Source organism: Myotis lucifugus, unplaced genomic scaffold (assembly GCF_000147115.1).
Source record: "Myotis lucifugus unplaced genomic scaffold, Myoluc2.0 scaffold_30, whole genome shotgun sequence".
Taxonomy (NCBI): domain Eukaryota; kingdom Metazoa; phylum Chordata; class Mammalia; order Chiroptera; family Vespertilionidae; genus Myotis; species Myotis lucifugus.
Window position 1 is genome coordinate 5751336 of NW_005871078.1, and position 8324 is coordinate 5759659.

General features: G+C 45.2%; 1 pseudogene; it reads right to left on the reverse strand.

Moving 5' to 3' along the window:
- Nucleotides 1-717: 717 nt before the first annotated feature.
- LOC102443075 lies at nucleotides 718-5994 on the reverse strand (annotated as a pseudogene).
- Nucleotides 5995-8324: the final 2330 nt, after the last annotated feature.

Sequence of the window (8324 nt, forward strand, 5' to 3'; positions counted from 1 at the left end):
AGATATTCTTTCTGCTTGCTGAAGTGGTATCCAAGGTTTAGCAGATTGTGAAGCAGCTACATGTTTATCTACTGATAATTTCCACATCAGGCTATTATGAAGATTCATGAATTTCAGGAGGATATATATCAAGCCCATAGAAAACCAATGCACCTGCCAAAAGGGGTCATATGGCTTACTGATAAATGTTGATACATAGTAAAACACAACATTTTTCTTTTCATTCAGCTACTTGATCTAAATGGCATTTCCAAGTTAAATGGTAGAATGGGGGAAGTCACTGTTTTAATCAGAAAACTTAATATAGAAATATCGAATTCAGCCCAGCTGGCATGGCTCAATGGTTGAGCTTCAATTTATGAACCAGGAGGTCTCCATTCAATTCCCAGTCAGGACACATGCCTGGGTTGTGGGCTTGATCCCCAGTAAGGGGCATGCAGGAGGCAGCTGATCAATGATTCTCTCTCAGCATTGATGTTTCTACCTCTCTCTCTCTCTCCCTTCCTGTCTGAAATCAATAAAAATAAAAACAAATTTTTGATCTTTATATCCAAATCATAATTGTCTCTGAAATCAATACAAATATATTTCAAAGAAATATCGAATTCAAATATAATACATACCAATAGACCATCCAAAAGAGAGCAGCAGTTGAACTTGTGGACATTTGGATGAAACTTGACCTGAATCTTGGAAGAGTCCTTTCTCTTAATTTTCTTTTTTTTTTTCCTTTTAAACATTTATTTATTTACTGTACAAAATATTTACACAGTCATTGCAACTGTCTGGCCCTTTTGCCTGGCCTGAAAATTTGCAGCAGGGCTTGGTCTCCGCTGAAGTTCTAGAGACATGCCAATGTTCTCCGTGGTGTTCACTTTGTATCTGGTCTCCTTCAAAGACACCGAAGGCCAGGAGGTTAGCTGACCCCCAAAGTACCTGGGCCACAAGGACATAAATAAAAGAACTGGCCAAAATAAGAAACGTGAATAGAAAATTGCCCGAGAAGTAACACACACTACTTCTCTCCGACACACTGTACCTTTCCCCACACTGGCTAGTACCAAAGCAGGATTAGAAAAGGAAAAAAAAAAAGGTAAAAGAAAGGCTCCAAAGAGCAAAGATACATTTAAACAGTTAGGAGAGAGGATAAACTGGAAGAATAGAAAAACCACAACAGTACCAAAGGGTTTTGTTAAACAAAGGCCCTGGGGCTCAGGACCCCCACAGGGATGCAGCTGCCCCAGCTGGGCAGTGGCGGTGCCCAGGATGCTTTGAAAAGTGCTATGACCAGAGTTTAAAATGACAGGTCTAGCCAAGAAAATCAAATCGAGCTCCAGCGTCAGTCTGTGGAGAGCTGCTGGAGGGTGAAAGCAGAATCCAGAAGAGGAATAACTGCCAAAGACAGCAGAACCAGCCCCCGGGCCCCCCGCGGGAAACCCCTCTCTGGGCCGAGGGGCAGCATCGTGTTTCCCAGGGTGATGACAAAGCTTGCCTGTACATATCCCACGGGAAACACTGGGGCAAGCAGCAGCACCTTGTCCTGGTCCCTGAGGAGAGCAGTGACCATGTGGCATGCAGTGCCCTGTGGTGTAGAGGCCCTGACACTGGATCCTGGCCCCCAAGAATGAGTGAGGTCAGCACCCACACCAAGAAGGACAAATGACGACTGCGAAGGAGTGAGTTCAGGCATTAACAGCAGCAGCTCAGAAGGGCTTGTTCCTTGTGATCTCTGGGAGCAGGAGGGCTCAGACTTGCTTCCAGGAGGCCAAGGCAATGCCACAGTCCTGCCTCCTCTCTGGACTCTGTGTACTTGCTGGTTTTGGCGATAAAGATGGCTTGTAATAGTCTCAGACTTGAATGCCCCATTGGGAATAGTAGCTTGCTACAAAGCCTTCTTAAAAACAGACATGTGGGACAGTTGATGAGGTTTTGCGTCTTGCAAATGTTTTCATTCAAATTGTAATGTTGCCATCCTCCAAGAGACGACAGCAGGTTCTCCTCAATCATCACACAATAGTGAACCTAATTTATCTTCCTCCCTTCTTAGTTCCCCTTGGTGGTAACTGAGGGAGTGAAGGGAAGTAACTGGGGCAGCTAGGTGTTTACTGCCTGACATATCTCCTGTTCCCAGTATCCTGACCCAAAGGACCTGTGAAAACACTTGAACTGTTGGTCCCCTTCCCTTGCCCCAGTGCTGCCAGAGAACACCAAGCAAAGAGAGAAGCAGGGATCACTGGCATGCTATTCTTACGGTCCCAGTTCCTTGCTCCAAAATTTTCTTCAGTAGAAAGCAAAAGAATCCCAGCTCTTAGCAGACTGTATAACTCGAAGGCAGGTGACCAGACCCAGCCACACCTCAGCGTAAAGAACAAACTTAGGGACAAGCATCAGTAGTCTTCAAGCCAGCCATATGCCTAGACACGCCCCCAACCTTAAAGGAGAAGCAGAGTTAGCACTGGAGGCCACAGCCCAGCTATCTTTCACATGCTTAGGTCTGCTTTTCTCACCGGCTCAAACTCAAGAAAAAGCTTAGAATTCTTTAGAGATTAACGACCATTTCCAGAAACGCCTGCAGGGAGAGCTCCTTTTCCAGTTCGGAACCACAGAAAGATCCATGTGTGCTCAGTCCCCATCAGAGGTAGTCCAGGGCCAATGCCCATGCCTGCCGTTGTGCAGAGGGACAAAACCAAAGACTGCGCATGTGGGCCTCTTCCTATCGGTGCTTCTCCTGGCTCCTGCTGAGAAGAGGCAATCACCCTGCCCACAAGAAGGACTCACAGACCTCAGGTCAAGTAATGAGGGCCACAGAGGGACCCCGAGGAGCATAAGCAGAGGAGGATAGCAAGGCGAGGGCACCAGCTCCCCAATGAGAGCTGAGCCCTTTGTGTAATCTCCTTCAGCTAATGAGGCAGCTCCCGCCACTGAGATCTCCTAAGAACCAAGTGGAATTACAGCAGCACGGTCCTCTTCTCGTGACTCAACGAGTAGCTCAGAATACATATCATGCCAAAGTGGCCTGTGGGGAGAAGATGGACAGGAAGGGGGTGAGGGAAGGACAAGGCCTGTAGGTGACCAAATACTCCAGACACTGGGGAGCATGCAGCAGCTTCTGGCTGATGGTTATGTGTTCTGTTAGCATCAGTGGTTATGATGTCTATTGTGCGCACCCAGATGCTCCAGAAAGCACAGGAGCCAAGAGGATGGCAGGAGAGTGGTCAGAGCATGCCAGAGCCCTCACAGCCCTCGCTGATGGCCAGCTGCAGCATCCTGTGCACCTCTTCATACGAGTCATACGTAGGGAGGCACAGCTGGTTAAAACATGTGTGTGCAGTTGGTAGCGTGCTGTGGGTCGGAGCAGCAATAATCTGGAATGAGGGACAGAGGGCCGCAAAGCCTCCGGGTGGCAGCTGAGAGGAGCCTGTTGTGAACTGAAGCAGCCGAGCCAACTCCTCCTGGGTCAAACTGGAAACTACAGTCCAAAACCACCTCATGACCTTTTCTCTGAAATGCCATGAGCCACCAACGACCATTGCATGGGCTTTGAAATCAGCCACACTGATGTCCCCAGTCCCACACATCAGTAGCTCAAGCTCATTTTCATCAAAAATAGCCAAAAGGTTCTCAGGGACCAACTCATTCAGGCCTTTCAGGAAATGTTCCACCTCCTCTTTCACTTGACTGGCCAGCCGATATTGGGCCAGCAAATTTAAATAGAAGATTTTATTCGCATTAGTGACTGGGGTTTGAGCTCCGCCTGTCATGAGTTCAACAACCTTATCCAATTGACCTGATTTGTTATATTTCTCTTCTGCAAAGACCAGCTCCATCTCACTCATGTCATTGTTGAGGATAAAACAAACTTTAGATTTGTAGAATTCTGGGTCATCCGTTTCAAAGTACTTGTAATGCATACGTAGTCCTATGATTTGGGCCAAGAAAGAACGGGTGAAGCGAGCGCGGACCAACTGCTTGTAGGCTCCTCCTAGAGAGGACTCATAGAGACACTTGCCCATGAGCCGCCCTGCAAACTCATACATCTTCAAGCGTAGATGAGGGGGGTGGTTAGGGTTAGGGTGCACTAATGCTTGGTTGTTGTCACTGAATCGGGTAAAGAGCTGATTGGTGGTATCAAATAGTGCTTTGCAGATTAGCTCAAACCATTCCCGGCGAGGCCCTCCCCAGTCCAGAGCTTCTTCATCCTGGAAAACCACTTCAAAGTTCTTGCTCCAATCTGAGATGGAGAAATTCCGAGTGGCTTTCAGAGACGATTCCAACAAGGCATGTCTGCTGACCTTCAGGGTGACTTTGGAATGTGGTCTTTTCATATGTACCTGCCGAAGCTCTCGCTGGAAAAAGTTCACCTTGTCCTGAAAGGTCTCAGAGCCTCCTATGTTCTTATGGAGGGAACAGATGAAAGTGGCTGCGAGGATGTTCCTCTCCTTACAGCTGAGCTCCACAGGAGGCTGAATGCCATCATCTACCATCAGTGTAAGGAGCTTATGGACAGGGTCGGGGCCAAGGTACGAAAATTTGGTTCCTGGGCACACTCGGAAGGTATAAAGGCGCCAGGGAATGATCTTCAGGTAGAACTCCTTCACTGAGAATTGCTTCTCGGGGGTGTGACACTCAGAAGGTGAATCTTCGTCTTCCTCCTCAGGAGCCATGGAAGGCCGGCGCTGGGAAGAGCTCATGTGCATGGGTGGGAGGTGCCACGGTGTGCTGGTGCAGTTGGCAGCATTATAAAGATAAGCCTCAAAGTAAATGCTCACTCCTGAGGTGGACACATTGCGTTCAACAATATTCTTTTCATTCTCACTTAGGACAATAATGTCAAATTCGCCGTTATGGATTGGCTGATTTTGGTACAAAATGCAGGCATGGAAGCAGCCACGAGAATGCAGGGTGAGTCGCAAGAAGACCTGGCAGGTCTGTCTGTTGGAGGTCACTGACTTCTCAAATGAGACACCAGTGTGCTCTTCTTCTTGGGGACCGAGCTCATGAATGGACAAACTGTAATTGTGCTCATCTCTCAAGGACGTGGAATTGTTGGTAGGGTTGTCATACTCATCTCGGGGCACTATTTGAAGGGTGTGTGGCTGCCCACAGGTCAACACAAGAGTAGAAAAATGGCACACAATTTTGGTCTTGGAAGGAACCACCATTCCAGGCTGAAAAATCTTGTAGTAGGGACTGTAGGCCACATTTAATCCACCAAGCTTCACTGAGATTTCATAACGCCCAGCCCTGCGCACAGTGAAGGCCACCTTGACCACATTGGAACTGGGCTCCTGGAGGACTTCCTGGGTCACTGGAATTTCCACTGCTAGCTCAACATGAGAGATGTGAACTCTTAGTCCCACAGGCCGATGTGCAGGGAAAGGCTGCCCGTTCTTATAGAATAAATGCACTCGGAAGGCCATGCTGTGGCCCACCTCATAGGGGTCCTTCCAATCCCAGGAGACTTTGCAAGACCGGGGATCCAGGTAATTTCCCCGCACATAGTCATAAATAGTCCGGTCCCCTCGGCGCTCACGGTCCTCATTCTGGAGGAAGCTGACTACACGTGCAGCGAGCTCGAAGAGGAACTTAATTGTGAAGAAGAATGCAACCACAGATACTGTGATTCCACCAATAACGTAAAACATCAGGTCCCTTCAATGCCAACAGACAGCCGAGGATCACAGCTGCAGCTTTAAGCGAGGGCCCATGTTCTAAGAACCAAGTGGAGCACTTCTATTCACCAAAGCAGGTAACTTGGCCCTTTCACCATGTCTTCAACTTCCACAAGATAGAAAATAGCCGCAAGGTCAACAAAAAGTGTCTGTCCATCAGACCTTCATTGAGGGTGCGTCAAAGAAGCAATCAATGTTTCTGGAACGAACTGGGTGACTTCCAGAGTGGAGAAATATAACCCCCAAATATATCATTCCTGGGCTTCTCTCTAGTGCAAGGCGCAATCAACTGCCAAAGGATGCATCTCTTCTGCTGTCTCAGGATCCCCACAAGGGATCCAAGTGCAGATCTCCACCCTCTCTTAATTTTCACTCATACTAAAATGTCCATCTGAGAAAAATAAGGAAGGACATAAACTGTGTGTTTACAAAGATAATCCTTGTAATAGTAGCATTGCAGAGAAGAGTATAGTCTTTTTTTCAACATTCTATAATAGTTTTATGCAATGTTCAAATTACTTGTTTGTGGACATATAGTAGAAATTTCCAGGGAAACATCTGGGAGCAAGTTTCTTTCTGGAAAATTTTTTCACTAAGAATATAATGTCCTTAATGTTTTTAGGATTACTCAATTTTTCTCTTTTATTTTGATACAGTTTTGAAAAGTTATTATTTTTTAGGAATTAGTACATTTTATCCATTTTTATTTATTAGCATAAAATTATCCATAGTGTCCTCTAAATTTCATATATATATATATATATATATATATATCAATAATTGTGTCCTTTTTAATTTCTGATATTTATAGTTGTGTTTCACTTCTATTCTTCTATCAGTCTTGCCAGAGGCTGTCTATTTTGTTAGTATGTTTTTTAATCAATAGTTAATTAGTTGGTATTCTCAAAGTTTGTTTTTACTCAATAACTACTGCTCTAACCTTTATTGCCCCCTTTTTTATATTTGTCTTCTGCCTTCCATTGCTATTGATGAAAAGTGGCAGACACCCTCACTGTGACTGTTTTGAATATCATTAGTCTTTTCTCTTTGATTTTTTGAGATCTCTTTATCTTTCTGTTCAGGTTTACATTTATATGATTAGGTGTGGATTTGGTTTCCCTTTGGGGGATTTGTTAATCTTTTTAAATCTATGAATTAATGCCTTTTACTACTTGGAAGAAATTCTGATTCATTGTATTTTTTAAATAGAACTTATTTTACAATAGATTTATTTTTACAGAATATTTTGGAAGAGTTTTTATATATTCCACACCTAGTTCTCTCTATTATTAACATCTTTCTTATTATATTTGTCACAAAAAAATGAGCCTTGACTTACGAGTTTAAGTATATGAAACTAAAATTCTAAGATTTTTCAGATTTCCTTACTTTTATCTAATTTTATTTTCTGTTTCAGGATCCCATTCAGAATACCAGACTGTATTTTGTCCTGTGTTTCCTTACCCTCCTCTTGGCTGTGACAGTTCCTCAGGCATGACTTCCTTCAATGACCTTGACAGTTTTTGAAGAGTACTGGTCAGGTATTTTGCAGAATCTCCCTCAATTGGGACTTACTTGATATGTTTCTTATTATTAGACCAGGGTTGTGATTTCTTAGCAGGAAGATCACAGAGGTACAGTACTATTTTCATCACATAATAACAAGGGTCCATATCATCAATATTACTTATCATTGTTGTTGTTAACCTTGATCAGCTGGCTGAAATAGTTTGTTAGCTTTCTCGGTTGTAAAGTTACTCTTTTCTCCCTCCCAAACTGTACTCTCTTGGAAGGAAGTCATTCTGTGCAGCCCACACTTAAGGACTGAGGAGTTATACTCTATCCCTAAAGTCAGGGTAACTATATAAATTGTTTGAAATTATTTTGCATGGGAGATATGTATATTTTCCCTCATTTATTTATGTACTCAATCATTTATTTATATCGGTATGAACTCATAGCTATTTTACACTTTGAATTACAATCCATTATTACTTTACTAGAGGCCCGGTGCACAAAATTTGTGCAGGGGGTGGGGGGAGGTTTCCTCAGCCCAGCCTGCACCCTCTCCAATCTGGGTCCCCTCGGGGGATGTCCAACTGCCGGTTTAGGATCGGGCCTAAACCGGCAGTCGGACATCCCTCTCACAATCCGGGACCACTGGCTCCTAACTGCTCACCTGCCTGCCAGCCTGATTGCCCTTAACTTACCCCCCTGCCAACCTGATTGCCCCTAACTGCCTCTGCCTACCAGCCTGATTGCCCCTAACTGCCCCCCTCCTGCCAACCTGGTCGCCCCTTACTGCCCCCCTCCCACCGGCCTGGTCGCCCCTTGCTGCCCCCCCTGCCAGGTTGGTCACCCCCAACTTCCCCCCCCAACCGGCCTGGTTGCCCCAACTGCCCACCCCCCACCGGCCTGGTCGCCCCACGCAGCCTGCTATTTGGTCATTACTGTTACTGTGATGGCATCCCAGACAATTTGCATATTCCTCTATTATTAGTATAGATTTATTGTGTTGCTCAAATTGCTTTAGCTTTGACCACTGTGAACTCTTTTTGTTGGCTCTTGTGTCCTTTAGACTTACCAAAGCATTGTGGTTTGCTTAAGTGTTTTATCTGGTTTTGTCTTGTCTTGTTGAGCATGTCCTTATTT